Source organism: Dermacentor variabilis, unplaced genomic scaffold (assembly GCF_050947875.1).
Source record: "Dermacentor variabilis isolate Ectoservices unplaced genomic scaffold, ASM5094787v1 scaffold_22, whole genome shotgun sequence".
NCBI lineage: Eukaryota > Metazoa > Arthropoda > Arachnida > Ixodida > Ixodidae > Dermacentor > Dermacentor variabilis.
In genome coordinates this window covers 2,702,642-2,724,051 of record NW_027460390.1, presented here as the reverse complement: position 1 = coordinate 2,724,051, position 21,410 = coordinate 2,702,642, and the positions used below count along the sequence as shown (strand labels likewise).

General features: G+C 45.2%; 1 non-coding gene across 1 annotated transcript; it reads left to right on the top strand.

Annotated features, from left to right (window-relative positions):
- Positions 1–1,601: 1,601 nt before the first annotated feature.
- Positions 1,602–1,674, top strand: TRNAL-CAA (transfer RNA leucine (anticodon CAA)). The gene has a single exon. It is a non-coding gene; the product is annotated as a tRNA-Leu (tRNA).
- The last annotated feature ends 19,736 nt before the right edge of the window (positions 1,675–21,410 follow it).

The following is a 21,410-nucleotide window of genomic DNA, read 5'->3' as shown; positions in this document are numbered from 1 at the left end:
CAGCGCTTTAAGCGCATATGTTCCGAAGAAGGCGATTTTAATTCTTGTTGCCAGGAACTCAAAAAGAAACTTCTCAACCGTAAATATCCAGAGAAGATGATCGATGACGCGATACACCGAGCGGCAGGATATGACCGGATGGACTTTCTTAAAGGCAGGAACAAGCCCAGTGGCTCCCAGTCGACTAATTTGATACTCACACATTCCGCATCTAACCCTAAGGTCTCAGGCATACTCCGCAAACACTATAACATTCTTACCCAAAGCGACAGGTTAAAAGCCATTTTTCCTGAGCCACCTCGTGTCGTGTATAGACGTTCGAAAAACATAGGTGACATACTAACGTCTTCAAAAATCGCCACTTCTAATCCGACCGGTTGCAGCCGCTGCAATAAACCACGTTGCAAAGTCTGCGCTCATATAACGCCTACATTAACTGCCACCAGCACAGCCAGCCAATTCATGTTCACTATTAAAGGCAGTTTCAACTGTGATTCATATAACGTAGTGTACTTGCTCGAGTGCGGCACTTGCCACATGCAATACATAGGCCAGACTGAGACACCTTTCAGGATCCGCTTTAACAACCACAGGTCACATGCCAAATCCCAACCAAATCTACCACTCTCGAAACATGTTAACATGCCGGGCCACTCATTTAATAATCTCAAAGTAACAATACTCGAATCTGCATTCCGCACCAACCATGACCGCGAGCTTCGCGAATCTTACCTGATTCACAAATTTAACACTGTCTCGTCTGGAATAAATGAAAACAAAGGAAAACTAACCTGTCTAACTTTAGATTGAGCACAAATATACACTTCCCGCACAGTGTACAGACATGATTTCAGCGCTTTTTTCTGTCTCTTATTTTACATGTGGCTTTTTTGACGTATGTCGCTGTGGCTCGAAGTTGTACGCTTAACATATTACATTTTTAGATAATTCGAGGTTGCACTTAGAGATGCCATGTGTCAAACATCACGCCATTGTATCTGCACGTGTAAGTCATTTTGTTTTCACTACACATAACCATTGTAACCGCTGGCACTTACTTGAGAGTCATGTTTGTATGTATTGTATCGTGAACACATCTGCATTTCATTTTTTGTATATTCCAAAATGCGCGTCATGTACAATCATTTATAATGCGCAATGATAATGATTTATGATGCGCAGTGTATGGTCTAGTCAGTGTAGATAGCGCGCCCTCTGCTCGTGATACGGTGCCTTTAAAGCTGTGTATGTGTTGTCCATGCGTTACTGTACTCTGACGAAGGCTGGTCCACCAGCCGAAAACGTTAAGTAAGAAAAAGAAGTCTCCCAAAAAGTTCGTCGTCTCTTTCCTGCGTATTTTACGTCGGGTCCTGCGTGCTGAACTTTGAAGAAAACCCCTATATATATATATATATATATATATATATATATATATATATATATATATATATATCAACAAAGAAGATCACGTTCTCGTGACGCCTGCGGCAAAAAGGACGTACCACGTCCGCCGCCAAGGTCTGTGAGTGGTGGCGCTGGCTAACACTTCCAGGGTTCCACTAGGACACATAAATACTCAAGAAAATGGACGGGGAAACGAAGCCGCGGTAGCTCAATTGGTAGAGCATCGCACGCAAAATGTGAAGGTTGTGGGTTCGGTTCCCACCTGCGGCAAGTTGTTTTTTCATCCACTTTAATTTCCATTATTTATCGTTTCTTCATTTCATTTATTAAGCACAAGTCATTTCCCCTATGTTGTTCTTGGGGTCAGTGTTTGTTGGCTTCTTATGATATGACTAATAAAAATCGGGCCCCTCGGTTAACCCCTTTGCTTCTCGTTTACATATATATTTATATCTGTGTGCACGTGAGTATGTGCATGCGCGTATGTGTGAAGAAATTTATGGACTCGCAATAGACAGAAAGAAATGTACACCTTATTGACTCTCGTCTATGGACAGTTTACAGACAAAGAATCAACAGGGATAAACGGAGACTGTATCGAATGTTGTCTACAGGTAGTCTATGGTGCAGATGTAGACAAAAGGAAACAAGAATCATATCGACGTTTTACTATAGACCGACTAAAGAAGGGCAGTAGACAAAAAGAAATAGAAAACTTATTAGTTTTTGTCTATAGATAACCTATAAACTGGCAGTAGACAAAAAAAATCAACACGTTATCGACTCTCGTCTAAGACAATCTATAGAACAAGAATAAACAATAATAAATAGAAACTGTATCGACTTTTGTGTTTAGGTAGTCTACAGAGAGCGGAAACAGACAAGAAGGAACGGCGTATCAACCGTATCAACTTTTGTCCATAGACAATCTATAAACTGAGCGTCGAAAAATATAATCAACACCTTATCGACTCTCGTCTATAAACGAATAATCAGCAAGACTATATAGAGACTGTATCGGCTTTTGTCTAAAGGTAATCTATACCGCGAAAGTAGACAAAAAGAAACGAAAATGTTATTGACTTTCTTGTATAGGCAATCTATAAACCCGCAGTAGACAAAAAGAATCAACACCTTGTCGACTCCCGTCTGTAGACAGTCTTTAAATGAAGAATGAACAATTATAAATAGAGACGATATTGACTTTTTTCTATAAATATTCTATAGAGCGGAAGTAGACAGAAAGAAACCATCATCTTATCGACTTTCTTCTATAGACAATCTATAGACAAAGAATTAACAAAACTAAATAGAGATTGTATCGACTTTCGTCTACAGGTAGCCTGCACACTCTCAGACAAAGATACACCCTTTGGGGTGCATATCTGCCAGACAACAATAATCGTCATCTGCCTTGCTTTCGTTTCTTTTCTTGAAAATGCCGCGCCCGCTACTTTCCTGTCGGGAATGATATGTCACGCTGATAACGCGTATGCCGTTCGTTACTGGCACGGCCGCTCAATAGAAACGCACTTGGTGCGGCCCGTCGCGTCGCGCCGGTTTTACTGGGCGAGGGCGTGATGCGAGAGCTTACAGTTTCCGCCGTCGGGGCGCCACTGCTCCGGGACGCTTTGCAGGAGGAAGAGCGCCCGAGCGCCGCTGAGCCAGTGGGTCTCACGCGTCGCAGCAGGTTTCTTTATGATATACGACTGCCCTACTGGATCTGCGCACGTGTGTTATCGTGTACGGTGCGAACAGACGTTTTGGCACAGACAGTGCCATGCCGCGCAACTGCTGTGTGTCCGCTGTGCAGCACCAATGCAAGGAGGGATCCGACGATCCGATATCATGAATTCCCGTGCGATCCTAAACGGCGGGCAGCATGGTTGAAGAACCTGGTTTCGCCATGGTTGGCGAAAGCAGCCGTTAAAATTCCCATGCAGGATGGTGAAACTTGTCTTGCCAGCTGCCATCTCATCTGCAGCCAGTGAGTTCTCGAGTGAGCTTGAATTCATCACCATGTGGACTGAGCTAGTAGCTGATATAGAGTTAGCATATACCTGAACGGCTACGTTGCACGCGCATGTGAGGAAAAGGTACACTTGTTTTACAAGTTTAAAAAAATGAATTAGGCTTGCATTCTTTTATCCTTTGTTTATGTGACTAATTCACACACACACACACACACACACACACACACACACACACACACACACACACACACACACACACACACACACACACACACACACACACACACATATATATATATATATATATATATATATATATATATATATATATATATATATATTCAAATATGTCTGTGGTTGATTTCATTACGAATATAATAGATTGTGTTCTTTTAGTACCGTTTTTCAAGCTAAATTGTTATGCTCGTCTTCAGGTGGCTTGTAATTCCTGCAAACTTCTTCTTCAATAAGCAGCGAGGCCAGCTGAAGCAATTTATGGATTGATCCGCAACGTTGACGCTGGATGGCTAAGGTACCCAACAATAGAAGCAGTTGGCCTGTGTAAGCTTGTACGCACCTTCGTCACCAAGGTCATGAAGTGCTCAGACGTCAGACGAACCAGCAGGCTATGCAACACCTTGATGTCAGCACAACTTCATCATTTCACACAATGTCCGGCGCTGACTTGTGAAAAAGAGGATCGCAACCACGCTGAGGACCTCTGCAGAGTATTTTCGAGCAAGCTCATAAGACCATTGTTGACGAACTGGGCTAGCAGCCTGAATTCGACAGTGGAAAAAATTTTGCTTACACATAAACCTCTCTCGAGGAAAGCTCTGCGCTTGTAACGCTTTCAGATTCTGTGTACATGAACTTTGAAATGAAAAGGAAAACTGGACTCAACCTACTGACTTCTCGCTTTATTGTTTTCTTTTCGACCATTGATGTAGGCTAGTAGTGCCCATTTGCAAAATATTTCCGCACATACCCGTGAACCGGCTGAACTATAATGCAGTAAATTGCTGCATGTCCAGAAACGGAAAAGAGGGTTAATAATCGGCTCTAATTGTGGACCAGACTGTTCAGACTTCTTAAAACGAGCATTTTTATGCTAACCAACTAATTATATGCAACAAGTTAATATAGCGGATAACCGGCTTCGTGTGTGTCGAACGCGAGTTAGTGAATAGGCGAACGCTCGAAGAAGCGCCCCGAACATATGTGACTTCCGACACAAACTGTCGCTGACAACTGCAGCGATGCTGTCGTACTGCTATCAGTAGCAAATCGCCAGTCGGCATTACCATTCATATTTTGTGAAACACCGCTACACAGCTCTTTATCGGAACAAATGCAGCCCTGACCGCGCGGCCGCGGCGGGCGGTGAGCACATCTCTCTTCCCCCCCCCCCCCCCCCCCCCGCAACTGTCCCGGAGCAGTAGCGCTGCAGCGGTGGCGATGGGAACTAGGCGCGTCACGCCTCTCTCGGCCGACGCGACGGGCCGCACCAAGTGCGTTCCATTGAGCGGCCGTGTTACTGGGAAGTACCGGGCTCGCAGCGTTAAAGGAAGGAAACGCAGACAAGACGGATGACGTTTATTGTTGTGCGGTAAGACACAACCAAAAGGGTGTAATTTTGTTTTCGAGTGTAGAGGGGAAGCAGACGAAAAGAAACAAACATGTTATCGACTTTTTTCTATAAACCGACTATATGCGAGTAGACCAAAAGAATTACAAACCTTATCACCTTTTCTCAACAAACTATAGACTTTGTCTCAGCAAAAAAACCAAATCTCTAGAAAGCCAAACTCGTCTACAAGAAGTCTATAGACTTTCTATAGACAGTGTAAACTCATTTTTGTAAGGGATAGGAGAGAATGGAAGGTTATGTAGGGTACTTCTGAACTCAGCTTCTAAAAAGGACATTGTCCATCCCATATAAATGACAGATGCAAATTTCGCGGGAAATTGTGCACGGATAACAAATGAGACGAAAAATAGCTGAGGATAAGAAAAACCAATTTAATAAAGCGTTTGTTTGTCAATACCTTGCATAACATTTGAGGTTCACAGTTACTTTTCACTGCAGAGTTGCGAAACATGCCCAAGCACTGTTTCTACTTATTTTAAAATAGCTCGGATGTGCTTTTCAAGATTAATTTTGAGGGATTCTGCTGCTGAGGATATGACAGGTTTCAGAGACAACGGCTCAGGTGATGAGTGGCGACGAAACTAGCAAGGAAGGAACCGACAAAAAGGAAGTGGAGAATGCAGCATTGGTGTAGTTGCAAAACCACAACAATGATGCTAGCGACGAGGTTTCTGGGTAATTTTGAACTTCGCTAACAGCACAACGATTGTACATCGATGATACCCGCAGCCGATACCACTATGGTGTGCAGGAAACACTGAGACATCTCGTGACACATAGAAGGTGCCTAAACGGGGCTTCGGAAATCATAAACGCTGCCCAAACATGACTGGCACAAAAAGATTACACGTCCCCTTGTAGGAAGGTGCGTTCCTTTTCGATGTTGCAAAGACAAGTTTGCAAGAAATCAGGTTAACCTTGCAGATGTACGCTATAGAAGGGCTACAATGAAGTTAAGCCACTTAGACCGACGTGACTGTAAAGGAAAATATTCATTGGAACTTTGTGAAATGTAAGTTCCTCTTTCGCATCTCATTAAAGGAACGGACAACAAATTTTTATGGTACCCACTTTTTTAGTGCAATGGTAGCTTACCGGCCAGAGCGTCTAATCCCAAAGTAGTAACGCGGAAAACGCCGTGGAACATTTCTTGTCAGAATTTTTCGATCCGGAGTGAGAATGAAGTCGTTCACTGGAAGCATGGTGAAAACTGTGATAGGCGAACGCGATAGCGATTATAGGCCGGCACTAGTGGGAGGAAGATGACAAGCGCGGCCGTAGGTGTGAGAAAATATCATTTTGTTTGTTAAATCGATGTTACTGCGATTCATGTTTTCCAAAGTGTTAAAGTATTTCTGCGATAATAGCTACGTGTTTTTTGCAGTTTTTTGTCCTACTGCTTTCGTATTTCACTAGTCAAAACGAAATCAAGCGCATCGAAAACGAAACGACGCTTTTACACGTGATACGCCGTTCGTGTTTCTGTAGCCAAGTGTGTGCTTCTGATTTCCGATGTCGTCTCAGGATGACCTCAACGAGCAGGAACAAAGTATTTTACCTTGCGTACGTGCTCAGAATTTAGATCCTGATGAAGTAGCACCTGAAGGTCAGGCTTACATGGACGAAAGTGACAGCGGAAGCGACGAATTCGACTTGCACGATAGGCCGCCGTGCCCGCCACAAGCAGCGCGCCTGGAGAATGCCGATTGGTAAAGGTTCACTCACACGACTGTCAGCGACAGCGTTTTTCCTTCGTGTCGGCGCCTCTGTCACACTGTATCGACGCCGACAATCTGCCGACAGTCGGCGGAGAGCTCGGCGTCGGTACAGTGTGACAGAGGCGCCGACACGAAGGTAAAAAACGCACCCATTTATGGCGCAACCCGTCGGTGGCATCTTGTATCACATGGACATCATAAAACTCTGGGTACTTGCAAACTCCGGTTATACTCGTGCGCGCACACGCTACGAACGTAAGCAATAGACTCTCGACAAAGCGACTAAATGTTTCGAGCTGGTTCACAGTGCCTGTCGAACATTCGATTGCACAGAATGCTATCTATGCCAAGTAACATGAAGATATCATATGGTGGATCACAGGGATCTTTAAAAGGTAAGAAACGAATTGGGTACGCTGTAATATCTAAATCTTTATTTAAGTGTTATTTGGAGAATGTCCCACAACAACACGGTATCCCTGCAATCTACAAAACAGTGATGAATCGTTTCAATATGTCAACACAAACGGCAGTTCGTGGACCGCGGCACGAAAAAGTCCCTTTTTTTCAACCAGGTTTTCAAAAGAAGGGTTACAGTATGTAATTTAAAGTAAGCCACTTTGATGCGTCGCATTGCCATTCCTAGAGGGATCAAAACTGCAATACACATCCATTCCATTGATGCCGCGCAAAAGCGCATGTCTATCGTGTTTCGCAAGAGTAGCAAATATGCGGAGCGTCAGCGGCAACTAGTACAGATTACGACAGATAAACTCAAGTAGGCACCTGGGAAGAGCGGCGAGAAAGAGCAACAAGAACTAATGGATGATGATTATGATGATGGTGACCAAGAGCAGCAGCAGTAACAGAATAGGAAAAAAAAGCTCATGCTGTCCGACGCTGCGGGAAGCACGACGCCGTCGTCTTATGGATGTCTCTGTACGGTTTTCGTGGCGTTTCTCTGCATTATATCAAACACGGTCACATACGACGTCGAAAAGATGGTGATTAGTAGCAAATGCATACGCGTGTTTTAGATAACTGCCATAGAAGTTCGATTTTTTTAACGATAATACTTTCTCTATGGTCATGTACCGAAAAAGATTTTGAGAGCGCTGGGGAATTTCTTTGCAGAGAGCAAGCTTATAAGTTTAATTTGAATTCTACATTCTTACGAACTCTCAAATATTGAAAGTTTGATGTCATGACTACTTGAATAGTGACACTCGTGGCCAAAGCACGTATTATGTTTTTATTACATATTGAAGAAGTGCTTTCTTCTCGACACCATCAGAAGGCACCAACCGCTGCCGTCCACGCCACCTTTCGTATGAAACAGCGACATCCTGTGGCACTGCGGCGCGGTCACATCTCGTGGAAGTAAGAAGCTGGAACGCGTCTCTACATTCCAAGGAGGCACTGAAGGAGGACGGCTCTTCAATAGACAGGTCATGGCCGGGTGGTCGACGCTGCTGGTCTGAATCTCGCTAAGGAAAAAAACGTGACTTGAATTCCAGTTAAACTGAATTCCGATTCAAGGGCTCGTAGGTGAAGCCCTCCACCCGGGTAAACTCGTAGTTGGCGACCTTGTCCAAGGACACCACTCTCAGCGGCCTCCTCGACGGACGCAAAGAGGGCCGTCCTTTTCTCGCCGCATGCAGAACCGGTGCACGTAGTGAGACCGCGCATATAAGCGAACCATGGCCGTGGCCGGGACCGCGGGTGTCGGCACAAAAATCAGCGTTCCCTGACCGGCGAACGAAGCGCTGACTCGGGCAGCACTGATGTTCGCTCATTGGTGTCGGCGACAATGACCGCGGATGCAGTTGCTGCTGGAAGTTCGGGCTGCCTCGACCCTGGACCGCGAACACGGAAGTACTCGGCTGCTGCTCTTTGTCCCAGGAACTGTCGTTCTTCAGCTTGCTGTTAACCTGTTTGGCACTGCGCTCGTGCTCCTTGCGTCGGCGGGCCTCACGCGAATGGTTGGCGTAGTCCGTGTACTTCCTTCGGTGGACGGTGGCAGCTTCGGCGACCTTCCGCTGGAAGTGTGCCCTGTCGGCGACGTCGGCGAGAGGACACCACAACTTTGCCAGGCAGGTGCTAACGCGCCGCTTGTTTTCGTTCGTGGTGGCCACCGAACCACTCTTTTCCTGTGCGAACTGCATCAAGGCATCCGGAGGTGGGGGAGCTCGCAACCGCAGCTAGTAGTAGTGTTGAACCTCGTTGCTCAACGATGTACCCGCCACGCCATGATCCGAGGCCGCATCCGGAATCGCCATCGCTGCTTCTGCTGCGGGTGCGTAGCGTGTACCAAGAGGCCCTCAATGCCTCGTAGGCACGCTATGGCGGTGCTCTGCTGCAGCGGAACCAAGGGTCGATGATGATGGCTGGCTTTTGCAGGGACTGGTCGTCTGCGGAGCCGACAGCGTCCAGGAATATGCCGTCGTAGAAGAACGAGCAGGGCAGAAAGGAGACATCGCTTTCTTTGTCTTGTGCAGGAGCGTGCGTAACAGTGAAAACAATGATGATGCTAACGACGATGAAGAATACGCATTTCTGAAGCGTACTTACTCGGGGAATATGCCAAGAACTGGGTGACGAGAGATGTCTTCGGGTGAACTTATGAAAATCATTTTCTCAGAACAGAAACGTGAGCAGTGAGACTACCTGAAGCAAAATTATTAATGATGTAATAAACGAGAAGACAACAAAAACGTAATAATAAAGAATTTCCGAAATCAATATCAGTGAAATGAATCATAAACAGACAAGTAGAGTGAAGCTACAAATATTAACATGGCAATTCGTTTGTCTGTTTTGAAAAAGAAAATCAGATACGGCACCGCAAAGCTATCCCAGTCACTAGAGCATATTGTCGAGTCTCTATATGGTAGTATTAAGGCAATGTTTATTTTTACTCCAATCTGGCAATATCGATCTTCGAGCAGTTTCTTTCTCTTATTGGAATATCGTCGGCAGGATGCAAAATCAGTGTAGTCTCGCTGAGCAGAAATACGGACGGGATGAAAAAGAGTGCAGAGGACAGACGCTCAAAGTGCTCAAATTAGCGGCACACAAATCAAAATTTATTCCAGGCATGGCTTAAAAAATACCTATGCTCTTCGTTTCTCCATTAAGACCCTTAAGCTGTTTTTTTTTGGGGGGGGGGGGGCAGAAGTATCGTCCTGCGAGCTGCTGCTCCTGGTTATCGCAGAACATTGGCTGCCCACTGCTGGGTGACATACAGTGAACGTCGCCTCGAGGGACGCGGCTTGTGCACTCGCTCCAGCTTCCCAGCTTCGGTTTCGCGCGCTTGGTAGGCAATATCCTTCGTGCCACTGTTCCGCGGCTAATGGCATTGTCCGCATCTAAAAGTTGATATGACTTGTACGGAGAGATCTTCAATTCCGGAATTGCGATGAGCCCGCTGAAACAAATAAGTTAAAAATGTTTTTTTTTGTTCATTACTGACTAATTTTTCATATCGGCCCTCAACCAGTGGGTGCCACCACTGACACCATGTCTACGAAGAAACCTTACCATCACTTCTAAACGGCGATTTTTAGATATAACTTCGAGTCTCTGTAGAAACACCCGGTATACTTTGCCGACGGACTCCATCCGTACGTGGATCACATTTCGGCGATCTACGACTGTGGTGGCGCAAATGTTGTCCATTGAGGGTCGCTTTTTTTTCTGAGCGCAAGTTCCTCCAATAAAGAGTTATATTGATGACTCTCAGTTTTGGCTCGACCTTGATCTTCACAGTCAACGTCACGACTTGAAAATATCGAGCTGCATGGATGTGGTTTCAGCGTTGACATTGGTGAAAACTCCCATCGATTTGTACAGACGGTTGCGTCGTCCAAGGCGACGAAAAGCAATAGTCAAGTAAATTTCCCTGATCGCGATTTCAGATAAAAATCAACGTGACATGGAACGTGGGTCTCGGGACTTCGTTGCGCCTTGATTGTGTTACACTTCCCTCTTACCGGTAGAGAAAGCCGTCAAATAGATGTTCCTCCTCTTTGTCACCTAGTCTATGACTAGTGTTTTTCTGAGCCAAGTCTCATTCTGCAGCTGCAGTAACTTCCAAGCTTTCCATTCTTCCCTCAGTGCTTTTTCTGTGTGTGACGTTCGACAGACGTACTAAAAGCTCAAAAATTACTGTTTGTGTTTGTGTATTATCTCAGTAATCGCCGATGGGAAAACCGCGCGAACAACCCTCATGTGTAGGCATGATACGGTATTTTTTTCTTCTCGAAAGCATGAGCATTGCAAGTGCCATAAATGCAGATTTCTGCAGTTCGTGCTTATACATAGAGGTACGACTTAGTGACTGAAGTGATGTAATATAACTGCTAATCATTGCGTTCCGGGTGAAAGAAAATTCGTGTTGTTGGCTTATTTTACATGGTCTTTGATTGAGGAATAGGCTTTTCCGCGAATGTTATCTATGTGCTGCTGCAAAAGCTGACTACCTTCCGTTCTCTCTTGCCTCAAGTTGTGGCCAGCTGCAAAATTATCTGATAATGTGTATTTCAGTTTTTAGTACATAGTTATTTTTGTTCAGCCATGTTTTTCATTTTGTTCAGTAGTAATGAACATGTGACGCATTTCATATACTTTTGTACAGGTTTATAAGTAAGCACTTGTTATTTTTTGGCATCGCTGTCAATCAACCAATCTGACCATTTTATTCTATTTTTAGATATTTTGCGTGTCACTGTTTTTGCCACTACCACTGAACTGTCCCTTTCTTTATTTGTCATGACTGTCATTCACGTCGTCCGGTATTGCGCAATATCTCAGTGAGTATATCAGAAGCTCTTCTACACTTTCGTCTTTAGGCATTATATACAAAAATCTTTTAATTGTGTTCATGAAGCGGCCTTCGAGTTTTCCTTCGTTTTCGATTTTGTTTGTTACTTCACTGCCTGTGGACTTTTGTGTTTTTAGTAATCATGCAGATTTCATGGATTTTTTTACCTTTGTTTATTTTCTAAGCGCGTATCATACAATGTTATGCGAAAATATTTATTTCGCTACTGAGCTTATTTGGAGGTTCCTTCTATATTTTTCACCTTTAATTATGTTCGTGTTGTCTGGCCTTTAATGCTGCAGTTCATGTTGTAGCAGCTCATTAGTCTCTGTACTGCACACTGCATTAAGCTTGCGATATCCATCGAGGCCTACACGTCTCTCACATATACAAAATATGGTTCTGTGTAGTTCTTAGTCTTAAAATAAAAAAAGAAAAGTAAACAATCCCATCGTGAAATTTTCATTATTAGAGTGAGTCCTACGACACTTCTTGAGAACATCAACTGGTCAATCCATCATGGCAAGCAATTGTATGTATACATATAGAAAAAAGGGGCATGTGTGTGTGTGTGTTTTTTAGGGGAGTACAGGACCAACACCGTCCTCTAGACCGACTCATTTACCGTGCCGTAACAAAGCCTATTATCCACAAAGTTCATACATCTAACTCTGATATTACTACATACGCCTGCCGACCTGAGCTACATATACCACGACTCGCATTCACGACTGCACCGGATCCCTCCATATTACTCTGGTTCACTCAATCACTCAATCATCCTTACTAAAATAAAACCCACGGGCGTAGGTGCCTTTAACGTATCCTCGTCCTTGCGAGGCACCACTGCGCTTTCCAGGGGAGCTGTCCGTGCGAACACTCCGTGGCACACACCTGCCTCGGCGGCCCCAACCTTGATTCGAGCTTTGCTACCCCCACTGCCCCGTGGGTACCCTGGAGATCCTGCGCCACCTGCTTTATTATAATCTCAGGTGCTCTCCCGAGACCCGGTTTTTGTTACATGTGCCCTCCTGCTGGATCAGTACTTGTATTAAAAAAAATCTATCGTCGCAACGAGAAAAGCACCCAGCAACGAAAAAAGCGCCCCGCGGCTTCTGCAACATACCCCGCCCGTGCGGTGAAAATTACGGAAGGCCCAACGAAGAATCTGCCGACCACGGCTTCAAGCTCTTAACTCATAACCTCGTAGAGTGACACTTGCAACAGCTAACGGTGCGTGACCGCTGAAAACGGCATACTGCGGGAAACATTAATAGGATCATTCTTCGGTTGCATAACTGACCCCTGCACGGCCAACGTTCATGCCAACATCGACCACATCCACACCATAGAATAAAGGAATAAAGCCATAGAATAAGGAACAAACTTATAAAGGCCATACACACGGCTGCACGCGCACCATATCGCATCACTGCAAACGAGATGCCATTCTGCCACGCTGCTGCAGTTTGTATATTAAAACTTACTATTGTCGTCAAGTCTAGCAAGCGTCTTAGGAGCTGGCAACCTCAGCGGTAGCAACAGCGCGGCGCTCTTACGCTTCCCGATATCAATGCACGGGCCCTATAGGTAGCTTGTCCTCTTGAGTCGGTACGGTAACTCTATCAGCGGAGCTGGTCGTCATAATAAAAACAAAGAAAAAACTAAGAGCGCCAGGGTGAGGAGGTGCCGCGCGCCTGCTGTTTCTGTTGCCATGGCAACGAAAACAAACGTGTGCGCCGCCATTTTGCCAAAGTATCGCCGTCATGCTAGGGCCGTAACTCTGGGGGCCTTGAGGCGCCAGCCTCGAAATAGCGTCTGCTCTCAAACAGCCAGTAGGCCATTACTTCGAATGCATCTCTTACTTTGAGGCGAGTACCTTTTTTTTGGACCTTCCGCTGTTATAGTAAATGTACTTTGCTGACCGCATACCTGCTTATGAATACTTTCACCGCTCCTGTATCGCATCTATTATTATTGCAACGTTGTTTCGATTACTGATTATCTACTCCGAGACCATTGCAGATAACACAATTCTACATAACCACCGCGGCGACGAGTCTTGTACGTTTCTAAAGAAGTCGACACAAGACTTTGGCCACAGCAATCTACTAATAAAACATTCTCGATTGAGCAACAAGTGTTCTGTGCATTTTAATCGTGGTTGCTTCAAATATCTTTCCATCAAACGCAATTAAAATAATCAGCCTATTCCATTTACTTAGCAGACACGCGTCTTTTAATTCAGCAGGTAAAAATGCTTAATTTTTCAAATTGAACGCGCACAAAAATAGCGCGGAAGCGGCGCAAAATATTACAAAAAGTTCACACAAGGACAAAGGAGAGGGCGAGAAGGCACGTTAGACAACGTAGCTGCCTTGCAGCAGCCGGTTTGTGCAACTGAAACTTGGTGGCGCCACAGGCACGCCGCGCGCTCGGAAATATGCGTTGCCTCGGGCTCGAAAACAAAAGCGCAGCCAGCGGCGTCTCCCCAGCGCCGTTTGTAGAACGCTGTGCGCTGTCGGGCGACGGGGAACATCCTTGTGCGGAATGTGGAATTTGAGAGGAAATCCCTGTGCTGTGGTCGGATGTAAGAAATGTGATGGAGACATTAAGCAGTGGAACACGTCGGTGAATGTACGCGCCGCAGTTGCAGCAGGACTGCCCGTGCCCCTCGAGGCCGTTTCTGTGCGGGCTTCCCATCTCGGTCGATCGCCTTGACCATGTATTCGTAGACAACTGAAACAGGCGAGATAAATTTGTATGGTCTGAGGTAATGTAAAAAAAGACAGTGAACGGAAGATGTTTTTTTTTTTATTCACTGTTCGAGACATGTGCGGTTGCTTCAAAGAACCCATGTAACGCGACAGATACAGTCTGATATTAAACTGATCTCTTGGCAGTGGCGTAGCTGGGTCGTCTGGCACCCGGGGCTCTTAGCTCTTCTGTCACCCCCCCCCCCCGGGTGTAGTCGAGGAAGGCGGGGATATCGACAATTTTCGGGTGTCTTCAGACGTATATGACACCCCACCCCCCCTCTACTGGCCCCGTGCACCCGGGGCCCACGGCCCCCCGGCCCCCCCTGTTGCTACGCCAGTGTCTCTTGGACTTCCCAATTAGAGTTCCAGAGTGCCAATAATTAATAACCATTGATTGGATTACAAAGCTGCTATTGTTCTCCAATGAAGGGTTTTAAAGGTTGAAGCGAGAGCTGTTATTTATGAAACGCTTGAGTTGCAGCCAGTTATCCTCCTCTCACATAGGCACTTTCGATCGCGATCGAGCATCCATCCGGCTCGGTATTTCGATCGCAATTGAAAATTATCGCTACTCTAGAGACGACGATCGGGATCGTGTTGGTTCAGCTCTAACACTTAAAGTGTAACTGAGTATAAGTCCGAATTAAAAAATTCACCAACGATTACGATGCTCCCTAATGCGAAATTTAAGCGCAGCTCTATACGTGTTTTCGCGATATATTGGCTGGCGCGGGCAATCTTTCTCGCGCGGCACGTTTCAAACGATGCGAAGTGGGACGCGACTACCTCGCTAATCTAGGAATTCTTCACTGAAGTGAAGGCCTTAAACGAGTATTTACAAGACATCATAGTAGCAGGCAGTTCAAGTTCACAGCCTGAGTCTCCTCAGGCGTCTCGGGGCGGTGTAATCTTCCTTCGTGTAATTGTCTTACATTTCGCAATGAATATTACTGCTGCGCCTTTCCAGAAAAGCTACAGCCTCTTTTCCCTTCTTTTTCTTTTCTTTTTGTGTGTGTGAATTCCAGTGTAAGCGCAGCTGCGCATGACTGCTGTTGATTCTGATTTCGAGTGAATACGGCTTGGCCTCATTTCGATTACTGAGTAAATCATACAGGGTGTCCTAACTATCGTTCACCAAGATGTAAAAAAGAGCAATCGCGTTACTCGAACGAAACCTAATGCATATTGTTTTCAGTGCAGTGGTGAAGCCGCCAGTAATTTTTTCCGTAATGAGGTTTAATTACGTAATTGTATTTAATTATCTAACTCGACAACTACTGTCGTAATTCCCAAAGTGTCGATAAGGCATTTGTAGGCACCCCTAAATGTCGTCTAAGTGCGGTATTTGCAGCGACCTACTTATTTAGTGAATAAACCTCACGAAGTAGGAAAGATACCATGGGACTGGCGCTCCCATCGCATCATAAAGCAGCGCCCTCAAATAAGCTGATTGAAAGCAACGGCTTTTCCACTCGCAAACCGAAGAGACAGCGCATCACCTTGATAACTGTACGGAAGGAGCACCAACAGCAGATTCCGCGGTTTCGCAGCGATTCCTTCCTCTCATTTCTTGGTCACACATATTATCCGTCTCTCAACAACGACTGATAACATTAATAACACAAGCCCCTTGATAACACGGTCGAATTGCCGCTCTTGCCATGCACGAAACGTGAAAAGCAATGGAAGAGGCATAAAATGTTTCGGGGAGCGAATCTCGGCTCTGCTCGTACCACATTGAAAGAGTGCGCGAGTAGATACATTACGCGCCAGAAACTTGCTTCTGAACAAAACCAAATTAAAGTGGCGGTTTTATTTTTCATTGTAGTCTATATGTGCTGTAAAAACAGGTTCGTGGCAAAAAATAAAAAACGCGATAAACAAACCGAGGAGCGACTCTCCTGTAGAGAAAAGGCAAAAGCGACGCGTTCAAGAAATTAAATGTACCACTTCTAAATGAGCCGTATTGACAATCGGGACGTCTTTACAAAATAACATTAATGATGATGATAATAATCCACGGACAATCCTCTCCGAGATTTATCTGAATGATGCGTAAGCATTTTGTAGTACTGACGTGGTGTTTCGTGGAAGTATGCTGTTGCGTTTCGTATAATATTGGATAGCGACCGCGAAAGAACCGTGAAACGGAGAAGCTTGAGGACATAGAGTTACTATACTGACTCTAGAGGACAAGCTACCCATAGGGCCCATGCATTGAAATCGGGAACCGCAAGAGCGCCGCCATGTTGCTACGCGCCGAGGTTGCCAGCTCCTGAGACGCTTGCTAGACTTGGTGACAGTAGTCAGTTTTAATCCGGCAACAGTAGCAGCGTAGCATTTAGCGTAGCAGCATGGCGTCTCGCTTGTACTGTCGTGATGTGTGCGTGCAGCCGTGTGTTTGGGCTTTATAAGTTGGTTCTTTATTCTATGTTGCGGGACGGTGCGGGTGTGGTCCATGTTGGCCGTACAGGTGGCAGTTATGCAACCGAGGGATGATCCTGTTGAAGTTTCCGGTGGTATGCGGTTTTCAGCGGTCATGCCTGTTGCAGGAGTGTCACTCGACGAGGTTACGAGCTCGAAGCTGTGGTCAGATTCCTCGTTGGCGTTCCGTAATTCTCTTCGCACGGGCGCGGTATGTTGCAAAAGCCGCTTTCGCGATCTATCATCGCGACGATAGATCGGGCTTTTTTATTATTATAAGCACTGATCCAGTTGGGGTAGGGCACATGTAACCTACAAACGGAAGTCTCAGGAGAGCACCTGAGATTATAATAAAGCAGGCGGCGCAGGAACTCCAGGGCACCCAAGGGACAGTGGGGGGATCAAAGCTCGAAGCAGAAGGGTACGTAGGTTGGGGCCGCCGAAGCAGGTGTGTGCCAAGGAGTGTTCGCACGGACAGCTCCCCTGGCACGCGCAGCAGAGCCTCGCAAGGTCGAAATACCTTAAAGGCACCTGCGCCCATGATCTTTCTTTTGCCTCGGTGCAGTGTGCACGATTAAACAGAATAATATGGAGGGCATCCGGTGCAGTCGCGAATGCGTCATGACAAATGTAGCTCGCGTCGCCTGGCGTGTGCAGTAATATCAGAGTTGGTTGTGTGAACTTTATGCATAATACGCTTTGTTACGGTACCTTAACGCAATGGGTCTAGAGGACGGTGTTGGTACATTTTTTCGTACCGCCCTAATCCTATACCCCCTACTACAAACACACACACACACATACCCCCCTCTTTTTATGTATACATACAATTCCTTGCCATGACAGATCCATAGCCTCCTTTATTTTTGAAAAATAGAGGAGGCTATGGACCAATTCACCAGTTCAAGTTGTCAACTTGTCAGTAACTGTCATAGGAATCACTGTATTAAACACAATTCCACGATCGGATTGTTTACTTTCATTTTTTGTTGTAACACTGAGGACTACATAGAACTTTATTTTGTATTTGTGAGAGAAGTATGTGGATATCACGAGCTCAATCCAATGTGCGATACACAGACAAAGCAGCTGCTACAACATGAACTGCATTGAGGGCCACACAACACATACATTATTAAAGGTGCAAAATATAGGGGGAAGCTTCAAAATACGCTCTGTAGCACTGCAAAGTGTAACATATATTGTATGTGTACAATAAATGTTCAAAAATACAATGCATCAATGTAACATTTGCTTTCAAGTTTATTATCAAGTTCAAGTTTACTGAAGTTTATTATGAGCATATGTACAACAGGAATCTACTGACACACCCGCAGTCAAGGTGGCTGTTCGAGGTGTGCTGGCTGCCTCAGTGTAAGAAAAAGAAATTGGGTGAATGTCGACACCAGTGCCACTGCTTCTTGCCTCTGACCTGCACGTGCCTCCGCGGCATCTTTGTGCACAAGTGTGCTGGCGTGGCGAGGCGTAGGAGTCATCCGAGAGAAAGAGTATCGTTTACATGGAGAAGTGGCTGTTCACATTGCCTGCCGCTTTCCCTCAAATATTTCCTTGGCATCTAGGGTGACACACCCGCAGTCAAGGTGGCTGTTCGAGGTGTGCTGGCTGCCTAAACAAAAGAAAAAGAAAGAAATTAGATGAATGTCAATACCAGTGCTATTGCTTTTTGCCTCTTACCTGCATTTGCCTCCACGGCCTCTTGGCTTGCGGAGTCTGTATGAGGGAGCTGCTGTGACTAGGCGTAGGCATTGTCTAAGCAAAAAGAAAAGGCCATTCAAATGGGAAATTATTGAAATCAATGCAGTTATGTCTGCTTCTTGCACTCTTCTTGCCCAAAAATTTTCAAACGGTGTCCAGTACACACCAGGACTTTGACTGCTTCTGCTTTTTACCTGCAGGTATTGCTGCGAGATCCTCAGTATGGCTGCGTGCAGCATTGTAACACTTGGTGGAGGCATTTGAAGTGGTAGCCAAAAATATAAAGAATCATCCTTGTCTGCACAAATGCTTTCAATTTCTAAATGCAGTGGTAACTATCACTATTAGTGCAAGGCCCCCCACATCTATGCGGCAAGTTCCATAGCTCGAAACTGAATTTTTCCTTTAGTGTTTCACAAGGCGTCTGATATGTCCACATTAGATGAGATGTGTTTGTTTTTATTTATCCCAGTGTGGAGAGAGCATAATTAAATTGTTTTTTTTTATTTTTGCTTGTCTTGTTTTTTGGTTTATTTCTGAATTTATCAAGCAGCAGTCTCATGATGCTAAAATGACTTATGTAATGGCAATCAGCTTTTGTTTTGCAGAAAAACAATGCATTTCCTGACCCATTGTTCGACATCCCCTCACTCGCATAATTTTGCAGAGTATTCTACCTATAGTGACTTGCTTGACCTCCACTAAAGAGTCTTGCATTTTCAAATACGACTCTTTCCTTAAAATCATTCGAGACTTCTCATAATTTCTGTACCTTGGGCTTCTGATACTCTGCATTCACCATTTTTGCTTGTTTCTCACTAAAAATGTCTCCTTTAATCTTAAATTTTACCTTTGGAACACACGGAAGGGCTTGCCATTGCATATCTGCATAAAAGGGAAACATGTTTCATTAAACATTTGCAAAATCCAATATAAGATTGATGAATGCAGCTTGCAGTGTGATATGACTGAATGAGCCATAAAAGTAACTCATCTCAAGCACATATTAGTGTGATGTACAAGATACGTTACACTAACGTGGTGGGTTCTCTTGCTTATACAGCAAAATAATCGGTGCGCGTGAAAAAAAATTATTTTTGCATACCCCTTGTACACACTGATTTAAGGAAAATGAGCTGGAGCTGTCCACATAATCTACTTATTTTACCTGCGAGTATGGTCAACAAAAACATGTCCCAGCTGCTTAGTGGTACTCGGGATTATGTCAGTATTGCATATGTGCCTGTTGTCTAGAATAATTGAATTTTGAAAATGCTCGCAGGGATCTGATATGCATATCTGCAGTTTATGGATACATGTAAAAGACTCAGCATCAAGTGCAAGTGAACGTTCCCACAGGCCCGGAGTCGATCATGCAAAAAGATTCGCTGCAAAAATTTGTGACCAGAAAAGATATTCCACATGAAATGGCATGCAAGGAAGTGTTGAAAATATTGCACAGCTAATAAAACGCCTACGCTATTAATATGTGGATTGATGCACTCGTTATGCAAAACGGAGGCGAGGCGTGCAGACAGGACACAAGAGTAGAGTATTTACAAGCAAACAACACGAGCGCCGCCCACTTCTCTACTCTTGTGTCCTGTCTGCACGCCTTACCTCTGTTTTGCATAATGAATCCTTACCAACTAGCTGAGCTTCCTGTCGTTCTACGATTTTGACGATTTCCTCCAAACTTAGAGTCGTTAGAGTAGGTCCTTCTGATCATTACATTAACACCGCTCCGCATGTAGAAAAATGCTCTACTGTGACGCTTCTCAAACGATTGTGATGCACCACAAGAGCTGCCTACTCGCGTGATATTGTCAACAAGACGATACATTCGTTTACTTACATGTGAAGGTATATGCCAGAGCACTTCGGGTCTTCGGTGGCACATAAGGCACGAGTGTGCCACCGATATCGACGCGCGATCGCATGTGAAACCTAAACTGTACGAAACTACTATGCATCCAAAAAACAGATTCGAAACCGAAATTCGCGTCATTCTTTATTGCATGAATGCGTACATCGTGATTTACATAAGTCACGGACTTAGCGATCGCTTTCTGTAAACTCAATATTAACGTACCACCTTCATAGAGCCATCAGGTATGCGTTTTTAGATGACAAAGCATAAGTTCAGCTGTACTTGTTTTCAGCTCTTTCAATAGTAATTGCGCTGGCCACATCGACCAGTAGCAACAGGGCGGCGCCCTAGAGGTTCCCACTTTTCCCGCCCAGCTTTTCCTCTAGAGTTGTTCTACTAACTCTATGCTTGAGGAGAAATGGAGAAGGTAAGATTTGCACGAGATAACGTAGAAGAGGCGAGTAGAAGCGACAATCACTCGCTTTATAGATATCCCTCAGCGGATGTCGACGCTGGATGAAAAATCACCAGGAGATGTAGCAAATCAAGGAAATTTATGCGACATTTATTATGTACGCTGCACCACTATGAACCCTGTTCAACCGTGCTCGGGCGGCGGCGACGTCTGGCGCGGCGGCGCGGCCCGAATCTTGGAGGCGATATGCGAAAGCGGCGGAGTGCGGCATGTGCTCTGAGCTACATGAGCGCTGTGTTCTCAGCGTTGAAGCGAGAGGCAGCCCGCCGTCGAATCCGCTCGCTGATGCAGGCGCCCTCTTGAAAGCGATCGTCTTACGGGACGGACGGAGGGACGGTTTTTCCATTGGGTAAGGATATAAATGCTTACGGATGTACAACCATCAGTGTGTCCTTAGTATCTATGAATTCGTAAGCGCCGTTGAACACCAGCTGCTGTCTAGAGGACTTGTTCAAATAGGCCTTCTTCTGCAGATACACATTACTAAGTTTACTTTACACATCTTCTGTGGCTTCTTTGGTGACAGACGCTATAATTCTACGGCAGACATCCGTCATCCTTGCCTTGAGCTTATCTGACGTCCGTCTCCATCACGTAA